Source organism: Cynocephalus volans, chromosome 1 (assembly GCF_027409185.1).
Source record: "Cynocephalus volans isolate mCynVol1 chromosome 1, mCynVol1.pri, whole genome shotgun sequence".
NCBI lineage: Eukaryota > Metazoa > Chordata > Mammalia > Dermoptera > Cynocephalidae > Cynocephalus > Cynocephalus volans.
The window spans coordinates 195,370,134-195,385,444 of NC_084460.1; positions in this window are offsets into that span (position 1 = coordinate 195,370,134).

Here is a 15,311-nt window from a genome sequence, read left to right on the forward strand (position 1 = left end):
ATAGTACCAGATGCACTAGTAGGTCCAAGGAGCTGAGGATTCTTAAAGCATTCAATGCATTGAATAATTAAATAATTAAAATGCATTGTAATCCGTGCTTTTTCCTTCTTTGATCTCTATGCAAGTCCATGTGCTGGACTCAGCAGGGTATGGAGTTGGTAACAAAGGCAGCACAGCTCCTGCCAGGCAACTGACATGCAGACAGCATGCATCAGCTTGTCAGTTCTGTGGTAGAGGGGCCAGCAATGCCTAAGGGAGAACAGAGGACAGAGAGGTTGGCATCTATAGGAGAGTTGGAGAAACTTCAGAAAAAGTAACCATTGAACAACCATAAAGGAACGTGGTGAGCAGGTCGTGTTTATTGTCAATTGAAAGAACACTACACAGCAACGTTAAGTGTGAAAGAGTGCGATGTGTATGGAACGAGTATGTAGCTCCGTTTCACTAGAATGGAGGGACTATGAAAGGGCACAGTGATGTCTTAGTCCCTTCCTGCTGTTATAACAAAACACCTTAGACTAGGTAGTTTAAAAAGAACAGAAACTTATTCCTCTTGGTTCTGTAGGCTGGGACATCCACGATCAAGGCACCAGCAGACTCAGCGTCTGGTGAGGGTCTGTTCTTTGCCTCTGAAATGGCTCTTCTTGCTGTGTCTTCACAAGGTGGAAGGGGTAAAAAGAGACAAACACTGTTCTCAAGCCCTTGTATAAGGGCACTAATTTTATTCATGAGGGCAGACCTAATTACCTTCCAAAGGCCCCACTTCTTAATACCATCACCATGGCGGTTAGGTTCCAACATATAAATTTTGAAGAACATCAACATTCAGACCATAGCATAGAATTGGGATTCAAGGGTTCTGTTGGACCAAATTATGAAGGGAATGAATTCCACGCTAAAGAATTTAAATCTATGTTCTGTAAGAAATGGAATACAGGGAAGGTTTTGGTAAGAAATACAACCTGGTTAGACTTTGTTTTAGGAAAATAACTGGCGAAAGAATAAAAAAGGGGGATAAAACAGTAAAGATATTGAGACACAATTTTAGCAATAGCACATGGTTAGAGATAGTTTCATTTGGAAGGGGAGTTGGATGCTTTGGGGTTCTCCTGCTCCCTCCCTCTATGTGCAAAGAATGTATGTAGAAATGTGCTTCTGTGTGATGGCGGAAGATGAAGGATTTGATCTATGTCATGCTACTCTCTAGTACCGGAAATTCTCCCTTTATCCTTTTTCCTGTTTTTCCCTTGATCAGGACTCAGTGTTTTCTGGAAAAACAAGCAAAGGGCTTGAATGAACAGGGCCCTTGGTAATTCCCTAAAGTGTTGAATGAGTCCCTCTGAGAGACAGGATGGAAGTCTTCAGAATGATTTGAGTAACTTCAACTATGGCTCCCTAAACAATAGGGAGATTCTCAGGAACTGAAGATAAACAAAACAACTTCTAATATAGCACTCATTTTATAATCATACAGCACTATTAAAGCATATTTATGCAATGCATTCACACATGTACTATATATATAATTTATAATATTAAAATTTGAATTTACAGTATTATGAATTGTACATATTAATGTTATGTATTATATATAATTCCGTGTGAGCTCACAAAGCCTCATGTACAAATATTTGCAAACATGAATGATGGGTTATATTAAAACAATTTCAGAGCAAGTTTTCCAAATAATACTATTTTAAATAATAAAGATTTGTGAAATTCAGCCCCTTCTTTCCCTAAAAGCCAGTTTGGCAGTTCAGCTATTCACATAAAGCTTATAACAATTTAAATGTGAAAAAGTCTATGGAAAATTGTTAGAATTATAATAGGCTTCAACCTAAGAGGAGAAAAAATAATTGTCTCACTTAGACTGAATTTCCCCCAGGAGAAGAAAAACAGAATCTACAATAATGTTTCAACTTAGATTAATGGCATTAATAACAACAAAAACATCAACAACAACAATTATAATAGAACCAATTAGCCAATTTGGGACAGAGGAGTATAAAACATGCAGTTTTTAAGAGTCCCTGGCCCTATAGAGTACACAATAAGAATGAAGTATATACAATGATAGAGATACCAACATTGGGTGCATACTGTGGATCAGGAGAGAATTAGGTTCATTTATATATTACTCCATTCGATGCTCCAGAAGCCTTGTGAGATAGTGTGGAGTCTATCTGGAAAGTTCCCTGGGAGCTATATCTGAATTGTCCAGCAATGAGCTATATGGAACAGGAAATGCAGTCCTCACCCAAGAAGATGCAGCATTTCCTCCAAGTGCTCCCTAAGTCTCCAAGTACTGAGAAAGCGGCATTTCTCACTACTCCCCTATATAGCTGGCACCTAGGCTATTATTACATTGTAGTTACATACAACACCGGGGGAACTCACAGAGCATTGTACCTCACTGTTAGTCCAGTGTCAACACTGTTAAGATCGTTCTCATGCTTATCCCATTAAAAGGAGCACAATAGAAAGCAGGGTTCCTTCCCAAGAGCACAGTCACAGAGGGTTCAACAAGCTCTAGGCCTGCAGGCATCTCTGCAGAAAGCCAAGAGCTCTGGGCAACCACATGCCTCTTCTTGTTGATTCTTCACTTGTAAGATTCCCCAGAATGAACTGTTCCTTGTATCCATACACATGTTACTATGGGCTTGGAGAAATTAAGTAACACTAAAAATCAACAGGAAATGTATGAGCTAGGATACAAATCTTGTTCTATCTAATTTTAAGGAGATTCTGCTTAGTAAGATTAAAATATCCAAAGTCATGCTCCTATTAGTTGTAGGACTAGAATTTCAACCAGATTTGTCAATTCACAAGCCAGTGTTTGTCATCATAGCTCATTCTTTCTCCAAGTGTGAACTCAAGGCCACTTGCACCACAATGACCATAGATGTTTATTGCTACAGCAGTTTCATGGGTCCTGCCCCAGATTTACAAGATCATGATTTCTGGTGATAATGAACCCAAACCTGAGATTCTTAATAGGTGATCCTGAATCACTTGGAAATTTAAGATGCATTGTGTTATAGAAACCATCCTGAACTTGCGACAAGAAACTGTGTGCTATGGAGCATCTAGGACTGTGTAAGGCTAGGGTCAGGTCACCCGTCTTCTCTCTGAGTTCAGAAAGTCACAGAGAACTGAGTAGATCTCTCAGAAAGGAGTCAGATGTGAAGGCTTACCTCTTGGAATCAGTAGTGGAAAACAAGAAAGGAGAAAGGTTTTATGATATCACAAGGGATTTTTGGACCCTATGGGAAGGTCTACCTGAAACTCCTAAAATAAATGACTTCTTATACATGAATTCGGTGAACATTCTTGACTTTGGTCAAGAGAAGCCAAGAGAAATATGCACATCCTCCTACGAGGTCAACAAAAACACCTGTGCTTACTTTAGCCGTGGTCTATTCCGAGCCACACCACAGCAGGTAAGGAGCACTTCCTTCAAAAGCTTTAAGGGCAGGAGCTGCAGTGTCCTCTTCTTTCCTGGGAAAGTAAACAAAATTGTTAACCTCCTCCTACAATCCAGGGAGAACCAGTGGTGAACTGACAAAAGTGGGGAAAAGAAATGTGCCGAGACAAGATACAGTAGAGATGCCACAGTCACACCTGGGTAGAATCTTTACATAGTCTAAGAACTGTGTTCCACATCCCTCTCATGTTTTAATCACCCACTCCTTCTTCTTTCATTTGACCGGAGAGAACTCAGGCTTCAATTCAAAAGGAAGCTTGGACAGAAACTCATGCTGGAGAAACATTTCACCTAATTCATCAGTGTTAAGTATGTCAAAAATCAAACCTTCCCATACACACTGCTATAAATCACTCTGCCTAAAACAATAGGAAATATGTTATTTGAATGCAACATGAGTTGCTGTGAATTCCAAGTAGCCAAGCAAAAGTCAAATGCAAACCTTGGAGGGAGATATAATTTCACGGTACTTTTTGAGGACCTATAAATTTTTGAAAAACTAAGTGGGCCATATCTAACATTGCAGAAAACCAAATAAAAGATGATTAAACTCTAGAAAAGATACAAATAAAAAATACATTTTATCCATGCTGTACATTGACTGTCACATAAAAGATGGTCAGTTGTTTTTCTAATGAATCCATGAATAAATTCCAAGATTCTCACAGTTGTTAGCGTGGTTCCTCAAAATAGTTAGGCCCTACTTTCAACATCATAGGAAAATACTAAATCAGTATTTAGCCCTATAGAGTTGTCTGTCTTTATCATTGGGCTGGCCAAAAGCTACCACGTATACTGGCTTTGTACATTCAAGCTTTGGTGATCAGCCAATTTACTTCCATGGTACTTAGTTAAATTTTGTTTTGATTTCAGTCTTCTGTTTGTTAATATAATGCTTAAAAAAAGAACAGGACACTTCCCCGATGAGTCACCAATTCAGATTGGGAATGAGAGTGTGAGCAGGTGTGCCTATGATTGTGTTAGGGGTAATGAAATTTCAGTAAATAGATTAGTGAGATGTCTCATAGGATAGCTATCGATAGCCATGCAATATTTAGGTCAAAGACAAGGTGCACTCTAAGTAGGAAGCTTGTAGAAGTATAAATGAGGTCTCTATCAATAAGTAATTTTGTGTCCCACTATAATTCTGTCATCAAAGTGAAAGATGGTTTAGTGGAAAATGCTATAAAAAAGAATTGCTAGAATTATGTATTTATGAAAGAAAATATATATGGATTTCTTTGTTTACTGAAAATAAGGAAAACATTGAATTTCTATGTTGCACCCTTTAAAGTCTTTACCATCTTTGCCAGAGTTTATCAGAAGATCTCATAATTGTTTCCTGCACCAGGTCATTTTATGCCTCTGTTTTTATTTCAGCTTGCAAGTTATAAGCTCCTCCAAGACAAGATTCCATGACTATACTCTTTGTGGTTCCTTTTTTCTCATTTAATCTCGCTTTAGAGATGGCAATGAATATTCCTAAATCAGAAACCAATGGGTGTTTGTTAATATGTACATGCATACACACACAGTTACTTTCTAAACAATACTAAAGTCACCTCTGTTGATAAAGAAACTCTTTGTAGATTTCCTCCTTCATATTCTGGATATTTTTTCTTGTTTCATTGTGTTCTCTAATTGAGTCTTCCTTTATTTCTTCAAGTTTTCTTAACATCATTGCTCGGAATTCCTTTTCAGACATTTCAAGGATTCCCCGTTGCATGGAATCTGACTTTGGAGCATTACTGTATTCTTTTGGTGGTGTCATTTCTTCTCATTTGTTTGTACTTCTAGTATTTTTTCGTTGATGTTTGGTCATTTGGCAGAGGGTTTGCTTCTTTTATTACACTGATGTTGGCTGTGGAATGGCCCTGGTTGCTACTGTGAAGGTGAATTGTCTTTGCTTGACAGTAGGTGTGGTGGCATTTATGTTAAATCACCATGGGTCATGTTCCAGAATCTGTGGTCATAGAATGAGCCCCAAGCACCACGTGGTTCTGCTGGGCTCACCTTTGCAGGTAGGAGTGTGTGGCCGGGGACTCCCTCCAGGCCCAAGAAGGGGGGAGGGGCCGCCTCTAGCCACACAGTTCTGCTGGGCTCACCTTGGCACAGGTCCATAAATGAATTGGCTCAATTTTTTTCAGATAATTTGATAGCACCTATGGAAGGAAAATTATATCTTGGTCTTGTATATAACCTGGCTCCAAAAATTCTGTCCTTTCCCATCTTTTTTTTACTAGCATGCACAATGTTTTTTTCTTATATTGTTTATGCAGCAAAGTTTTCCTGACTTTGCCCTCAAACCCATGAGCTGTTATTTGGTTAATATTTGAGAACTTCTACATGAAATATGTACATGTATACATATATATTCATATACACATGTGTATATGTATGTGTGTACATAAACATATACATATGCATACAGGGAGAGACAAAGACAGAGAGAGAATATCTCAAAGTCCATTCTCTACACAGAATGATCTTCTAAGTAAGAAAACCAGGCCCTGGCACTGTCCCAAAGTGATCTCCTGCCGCATCCAAATATTGTACCATGGTCCTAGAGATCATCATTCTCCCTCCTGATCAGTATATTTTGACTATCATGGGTTACTTTCTGGTCCTCAGACATTAAAAAATAAATAAATAAATCTATTTACTCTGGGTCCCTGACTTGAAAGATCTTCCCCAGACTGCTTCTTGGCTCTCTTATTCTCAAACTTGAGATTTCAACACAAATGCTACCTCCTCAGAACCCCTCTCTGAAACTACAGATTCTTTCCTTCATCCCATCTAAAGTGGATTCCCTGAATTTCTCACACATTATCTTTAATATTTCCTTCACAGCACTGCAATTACCTTATTTGTTGTTTTTATTGTTTCCTCTCTGATTTCCCCATGACATGAATGTTGGGACCTTGTTAGTGTTGCCTGTAATATATCACCATTTATCCTGACATCTAGTAGATGCTCAACAAATGTCTGATGAGTAAAAAAAGAATAAAAAAAAAGGTTATAATTCAGTTACCATTGGATGACTTGCTTTTCTTTCATAAAAGAATGAATTACGAAAACAGTCTATGCCGGCATATACAGAAGCCCCTCATTTCTAGTTGCTGAATTGTAATACGGAATGTGGATGCATGTCGTTATATTAAGAATATTCCTACTCTTGGATGTTCAAGTTCTTTTTTAATTTCTTATCATCAGACACAGCCCTGAAATATACACCATTGTATTCGTATTTGAATGTAGTTGCACAACTTTTTCTGCAGGATAGCATTCTACATGTGAAGTTGCAATATCAAAGGATTTAAAATATGCAGATGGACATTTATATGTATGCTCTTGACAAATGTCAAAAACTATGAAAAGTCTGAGATTTTACCCTGCCAATAAGTCAGGCTGACACAGTTTCATGTATGCTGGCAGAAGATATGAGGCTTCTGTGTCAGAGAGAGGACTTTGTTGCTCATGTTGTAGCAGAGAGTATGTTTCATGTTCATGTTTGCTATGGCCTGAATGCTTGTGTCCGCCCAAATTCATAATCCCCAAGGTGGTAATATTAAGAGGTGGGGCCTTTGGGAGGTGATTCGATCATGAGGACACAGCCCTCGTGAATGGGATTAGCACCCTTATAAAAGAGGCTTCATCCCTTCCATGTGAGGACTCAGCAAGAAGGTGCTGTCTACAAACCAGGAAGTGAGTCCTCATCAGACACAAATCTGCTGGCACCTTGATCTTGAGCTTCTCAGCCTCCAAAACTGTGAGAAGAAAAAAATCTGTTGTCTGCAAGCTACCCAGTCTGTGGTATTCTGTCAAAGCAGTCCAAATGGACTAAGATAGTGTTGATTCTTCTTGCCTCCTAAAGCCACAGAGCAAGGCAAAAAACCCTAAGTAAATGCTGTGTATGGAATGATTTCCATCACAGCCAAGAAACCATGAGCTTAGGAAACCTCAGTCTCTTAAAGGGTCTATAATCAAACCTGCTCAACCTGTGAGCCAGAGAGACACATTATCTTTATTATCCTGGACAGTAAACAGATCTATCCTCTGCCCCAGAGGTAGGCACTATATCTTCCAAGGCACCCAGCTCTACAAATGTTCTTGAAAAGATAGTCTGAAACAGAAGCTATCAGCACCTCTGCTCACAAAATTTACAAAAATGCAAAAGTCCATGGAGAATTATCTCCCACAATGCTGTATCAATTTATGCTCTTACTAACAGCAGAATCCAGTATCATGAGTAAGGGTGTTTAAAATCAGGTGGGAGAAAAGTAGACCAGCACTTCTGATTGACTGTACAAGCAGGTCAAGAGGAATGTTGGGATTCTGAGTGCTGAATTTGGTCAAGTTTGCCAGTCATTCCAAATACTTTCCAAGCAAATGGAGAATGAAAAATTGCATGTATAAAAGTATTATGGGACAGGCCTAGAAATGGCATACCTCATATTGTCCCATGTTCTATTGGTCAGAATTCAATCACAGGGCCTTACCTAAAAGCAAGGGAGGCTGGCAAATGATGTCCAACCAGGTGCCCAGGAGGAACAGGAAACAGAGTTTGCTGAACATACAGCTGCCTTAGTCTCAGAGAGTTTATTTGGTTAAAGTTGATTATAATTCCCCCACTTACTTCTTCCACACCAAGTTTTACACATCAGGGCAAATCCATCTCCTCATTTCTAGCACCAGAAGCTCTCTTCTTCAAAGGCCTGTTAGTAGCGGCTGAGGATATGTGTGCCACGAAGAGAGAAACAACAAGGACAGAATAAAGACATTCCCCAGGTAGTAAGGAATGCAAAGTCACTCTACTCAAAACTGTACATTTTTCTAGTTGACCAATTTCAAGGGTTCCTTGAACTTGAAAATCTTGATGGAAATTACTTTTAATACTGAAAGGAACTAGAAGATATTTCAGGCCAGCATTACTGTCAGCCAGAAACTTAACTTTAAGCCCTTCCTAATAAAGACTTATAAAGGAAATAGAAGTGGGACTCCACAGCAGATTTGAGCTCCCTTTTATTAACAGTTGCCCATCTACAGAAGTATTTTTAATTGTCTGGTCACCTCTGTGTCCTTCTTATAAATATATGTTTCTCTCCACCTGCTTATTTAACTACTAAAGATCTTTTATCAGCAAATCCTAAATGTCTGCCATCTTCCCTGAGAGATCATAGAAATTTTTTAATTATGTTTAACATCCGAACTATTTTCGAAGTGTTTCTTAGTCACCTCAAGCTGCCTAAATAAAGTACCATAGACTGGTGACTTAAAGACAGACAGTTATTTCTCACAGTTATGGGGGCTGAGATGTCCAAGATAAAAGTGCCAGCCTGGTCAGGTTCTGGTGAGGTCCGCCTTCTGGCATGCTGATGGCTGCCTTCTGCTGAATGCTCACTTGACAGAGAGACGAAACTGTAGTGTCTCTTCCTTTTTTTATAAGGGCACTAATCCTATCATGAGGCCTCACCACCGTGATCTCATCTAGACCTAATTACCTCCTAAGGCCCCACCTCCTAATACCATAACAGTGGGAGTTAGAGCTTCCTCATATAAATGTGGGGAAACAAAATAGTCAGTTTATAATACATATTAATGTTGATATGTAACAGACTTGTGACTTGAGTATGGCATATGAGTTGGTTTGAAAATAATTGATCATTTCTCAAATTGCTACCTGTATGTTCTCTCAACTGATCCCTTCATACCTTCTTATGCATTATGGACCCTCTGGTTGAATGAGTAGCAGAGGAGGTAAAGAAAGATATTTACCTCAGCAGTAGCAGCAATTGTCTGTTATAACCAAGTCTGTATTCTGGGTGAGTTGCATAGTACCCTTGACTTTCCCTATGTGGTCCAGGTAACATTATATAGAATTGTATTATGAGTAAGACCTCAAGTCCAAAAATACAGGGCAACCAACCTGAACTCAGTTCCACAGGACATCTGGGCATCACCTTAACCTCTTTGGATGTCTTCTTTTCTCTTCTATCCAAAGGGGTAAAAAATCATTGGTTTGTGTAAGGGATAGGGATCCCTTCAAATGAAGATCCAGTCATGCAAAAAATATGACCCATGTTTTCATTGTTAATAAATATTTTTATAGAGGCAAAGTCACTCATCAGGGCACCAAAAAGAAGAAAACCAAATCTTAAAACCCATCAGTTAATCTAAGATAATTTGCCTTCAATTTATAGTCGCTCCAGATACCCCTTTCAAAAGGATTTGATTTCTACTAGTTCTATGTCCTCAGCCATAACCCACACCTACCAGCCAAGTATGATCCTATAAGAAAAACTGGATAGAGAGACCCACCCCAAGCATCCTATAGAGCTCTTCTCTCCATAAGTATTGTAGTTAAGCAGAACTGGATTCTTCATATCTGTTCAGTTACCACACACCAAAGTTTTAATGCCTCTAAAATATTTTTTCTTCATATATATTATGGAGTTGATAGAATCTAATGTAGGAGTCAACAACGATGAAATAATCATGCGAATAATTGTAGAATTATAACTGTGACAATGCTAAGAATCTTTTTAACACTGAGCCCTGACTTAGATTGGGAAGGTCAAGAAAGCTTCAGAAGCAGGTTTTGAAGATAATGAAATAGGAAGGTTGAAGAAGACAGTTTGCCAGGCTAAAGGAGATATGTTCAAAGGCCCAGAAAAGCATGGAGTGCTCCAAAGGAGCAAAAGAAAGTGCGGGGAGCAAGATAAACAAAGTGAGGGATGAGGTTGAGGAAGTGGGTCTGGCTCGAATCAGGAAGACTGATCATACCATTATCATCCAAGCCAAGATATACTTGAGAGTAAATGGAGATAATTTTAATAATTATGCCAGGACAACAGGCATAAACCAGGACTGTCCATGGCAAATGAGAGAACTGGAGGGAGAAAAGCCCATTAGGCAATTATTGCAGAAACTAGGTGAGATATAAAGCATTATAAGAGATGGATATATAACTACTAAGAAATCTTGGGAATAGAAGATAAGCTATGGGTCTTGTAGAAGGCAGAAGGTTTTTGTGGTGACGAGGCGGCAGGCAACTGTAAACTCCTCTTTCCTCTTTGGCAAGAAACCTGCCCTGCCTTCTAGCAGGGAATAAATGAATCATCTGTATGGTCCAGCCTAATTAACATGTGAGCTCTTTCATTAAAGAAGTAAAACAGGTATTAAGCACCAACACTGGTGTGCCCACCAGTTTGAGGACTTCAAATCAATGTTTTCTGTATGTGTCGATTTTATGCCATGAAATATTTGTCCAAGAAATGTAAGTCATAGGCCCCCCTGCAGATTTCAGATGCTCATAATGTCCCACTAATTTTCAAGAAATCACAGCTTCCTTTAACATAGGAATCAACAGTCATTCACAGCCAGAGTTGATGCTAATTTCAGAGGCAAAGAAGCTTCAAGGTTAATGTATCCAATCTGTTTTGCTCATCTGCTTCAATGTAAATCTTCGTTACAACTTGAGAATTGAAAAGGGAAAGGAAAGAGGTTAAGGCCGAGAAAGAAGGAAAAAAGGAGGGAGGGGAAAAGAGAAGGGCGAGAGGAAACTAGGGCTTATTCACGTACACTAATTTGTTTGCCCTCGTGTTTCTATAGTAAATGTAAGCTAGGAACCAAACCAAAGCGAGCCTTTCGTGCTTGGCTTCCGGAAGGAAATCAGAAGGCTCCCGTGGGACTGAGTTGCATGAGATTGGATTGGCATCTTTTCTGGAGTAAGAATCCAAATTGCAAAAAGGGAATTTTAAACTGGCTTGAGAAAAATAAATGATCATATTAGTAAGACTGGATACTTTTAGTAAGTAGAAATAACAACTAGGGATGTACTTATTTCAAAACAATTTTTCTTTATGATATTGAGCTTCTGTCAGTCAGGTCACAGCTTCTCTCTCTCTGTTTCCCCCCCGCCAACACACACACACACATACACACTACCCCCCTTCTCTTTCAGAAACATCTAAAGTCAGGGTTGGCCCTAGGCCCAAGGTGAGACAGGAAATGTCTGCTCTGACCTGTTCTGTATGCCTGATTGGTCACACATCTCAGAGCTGTTTGGCTGCCCCTGGCAGGGTCCAGTCATATCTGAGGCCACTGGGGCTAACTTGGGTTCCAATACGATCCCTTCCCTGCATCACCCGAGGGAACATTTCTTTAATAGCCTAATACCACTCACCAAGAGAGAAACACTGAGAAAATACTTCCTACTAAATTATGAGTAACTATACAGTGTATTACCCTATCCCATCCAGTGTTTATCAGAGGGGTTTACATTTTTAAAAAAGCTGAGGGGAAAAGTAGAGGAGTAAATCTCAAATTTCAAATGTGGAATATCATCAGACACTATGGAATTGAGTGGAAAATCATACATACACATGTATATTTATACACACCTAATATATAATGAATAGGGAGAGAGGGGACAGATGCCATCAGCTAATGCGATATAAAAATGCTAGTTAATTGAGTGTCTACTGCTCTGGGACCAGCCCAGACCAGCCACCAGGTAAGTGGTCGTGGATAAAGCAGGTAAATGGTAGTGGATAAATAAATGGAAAGTTTCTTGAAAGCAAGATCTCTTTTACAGCTAAATATACAGAAAGAAGAAAATAAGGGTGGAGAGAAGTTACTGTAGAGAGAATGCTGAGGGACAGCTTCTCTGAAGAACAGTCAGGTGAGACACAGGGTGAGGAGTCACCATGCCACACTTGAGGAGAGCAATCCCACTGCTGACATTTTAGCATATTTCCTTCTAGTCGTTGATCCTTGTGTGCGTGTGTATATGTTGCAGTTTAGAGCATCTTTTTATATGCCACTTGTTCTCACTCAGCATTATATCAAGAGCCATTTCTCATTTCATAATTTTCATAAATATTTTTAGTAGTTGTTTGATATTTTCTCATATAGCTCTCCTTAATTTGCCAAACTATTTAGAACATTCAGGTCATTTCCGTTTTTCCAGTATTATGAATAACACTTTGGTGACCATCTTCCTACATAAATATTTGTATTTTGAATTACACCCTGGGATAGAATCCTAGAGTTGGAATTACTGGATGAAGAGTATGAACATTAAGCATCTGGTACCTATTGTTATCACTGTATGTGTGTGATTATCTCATAATACACTTACCAAAATTGTTCTGAGTTTTTAATTTTCTTATTAAAAGGGTGAAAGTATACATTTTGGTTTGCATTGGTTTGATGTCTTTCAATACTGACTGACCGTTGATTCCAGTTAAAATACCTTGGCAGCTAGAAAGCAGTTAGACACAGTGGTGGATGCTCACCTCGGGGGCCAGATCCTTAGAACTCCAGCCCTCCCAAGCCTGTTCCACTGGCTCCCAGAGCCAAAGGTCCTCCTCCAGGGAGAGATTCTCAGGAAGTTCAGAAAGTCTGCTTCTCCACTTGCCTTTGAGAGACATTTCTAGCACTCCAATGTGTTTCAGAGGGAGCAGGGACAGGAGGCACCATGGATGGTCACAGTGGGGACTCGTGCTCCACCACCAGCTCTCCCAAGTTCATGAGCCCTGACTCTCTCCCACTCAGAAAAAAAAGCCCTTTTCACATTTAGTCCTGGCCTGAGCAATGTAGTTAGTCATTACCAATCCATGGCACCCTGTTAGAAGAGTGTCTGTTCTCTCATCCCTAGACCTACAGGCTTAGAATGTGGATTTAGAATCCTGAAATCTGCATTTAAAAATACTCCCTGTTGAGGTTGATGTGTGTACTTGCTTAAGAACTATTGACATAAGAGTACCCCTGTTATTCCTTAAAGGCTTGGGGATTTTCACCCAGGGAGTGGGCTGTGTGCCTGTCTGTAAGGTTCAAGTTCATTGTTCTTTCTTGCAGTTCTCAAAACCCATATAAGCAGACGCCTAGCAGACCCAATTCACCTTCATTCTACACAAGCCTAAACTGGCAAAGGTATTGGACATTTTGTACAAATCATAATTGTACATCTTGATTAATTATCATGAAGTAAACACACCCATATAACCACTACCCAGACAGTGAAATGAATATACCAGCATTCCAAAATCTCTCTTCATGCTTTCCACAGGTCACTACACAACTCCCCCTCCCCAAATGTAATCAGTATCTCAAATTCTGATACACAAGTATAGCTTAGTTTTCCTAAACTTTAAATGCAGTCAAGCAATATATAAATAATTATGTCTGGTTTTTGTCATTCAACTTTATAATTTTGTATTTTATCCATGCTTTGCATGCAAAAATAATTCATTAATTTTTATTGCTGTATAGTATGAATATAAAAAATGTATTATTCATATATTTGTATTACTAGTTTGGAGCTATGCATAATAGTGCTTGTGCGAACATTCTTATACATATCTTTGTTGAACATACATAGGCATTTCTATTGTGTGTGTATATATATATATATATATATATATATATCATCTAGATGCAGAATTGCTGCATAATGGGGTATTACTATTTAGCTTATTAGATAACCCAAAACAGTTTTTCATAATGACTGTACCAATTTACACTCACATATGTGAGAATTCCTATTTTTCACATTCTCACCAGTGGTTGGTATTGACTATAGTTTTTATTTTAGCCATGGCGATGGGTGTGTAAAGGTATGACAATGTGATTTTATCTGTAATTTCCTGCTTACTAATAATGTTAAACAAGTTTATATATATTCATTGGCTCTCTGGACATCCTCTTTTGAGAATTCACGTTGTTTTTTCCATTAAAAATATCACTTGTCTGTTTTGTTTTTTTTTATTTTAAGAGTTTTTAAAAATACATAAAAATATATTCCAATTATAGGTCCTTTAGTGTACTTATCATCTCTGATTCTGTGGTTTGCAGTTTGACTTTCTTAATATGTGTTTTAATTAAATAAAGTTTTAAATGTTAAATCTAAAAAATAAAAATAAATTGGCAAAGGTATCCGTTTTGGATCTCAGGAAATCTCCCTTTCCATACACAAACAAAGGGAAATTTGGTGTTTAGTGATTACCCAGGAAAAGTCGGTCAGTAGAGTCTAAAAATCTTTTTATCCCAATTATCTGAATAATTAACACAAATTCAAACTAGAATATGACTTTATGGTTCTAAACTGAAAATATATATTATCAAAGTTAATCTTAGTCTGGTGTTATAAGAACACAACCAAACAAACATAGCTCCAAAAATCATGATAAAAGCAACTAAAATAACTTAGACATTCTTCCATCAATAGCTTTTTCTTTAAATCAATATCTCCTTCAGAGAAGAAGAAGGTTTATTAGAAACCATGTAACATATTCCCTTTTATGAAGTAGTAAGGGTATTTGTGATTGTGTGCCCAACATGGTCCACAGAAACATTTAAGTGTTACCTTTGATCAATGCCAGGTATCATCAGGGAATTTCGTATTGACTATAGGGGTGTCTTGGCTGCCTGATTAACATGCCAAGGAAACATTTTTAGATCCTGCTGAGAAACACATCAAATAATGAAGGGCACTACCTGAGACAGCAAATAAATAGAAAATCCACACCTGAGCCCCAAACAGAAAGGAGGCTAGTATTAACCATTAATATATAAGATGTTTAAAAATTATTTTGTTTCTAGTTTTCCAGTTAATACCTGTTACCAAATCAGACATATGGCTTTGCTTTATTTTCAGCAGTGTTACTTGTTCAAAGGGAGAACCTCACTGTGGGTGACTGGTAACAGGAGGCTCCTCCCTTAGTCTTCCAGCTGCATGTGACACAAAGTCCAGAAGCACTTCTCAGCCCTCTCTGTCTAGCACCAGCTTGCATGGACATTTTTATTTCTACATTCCTTACCAAAC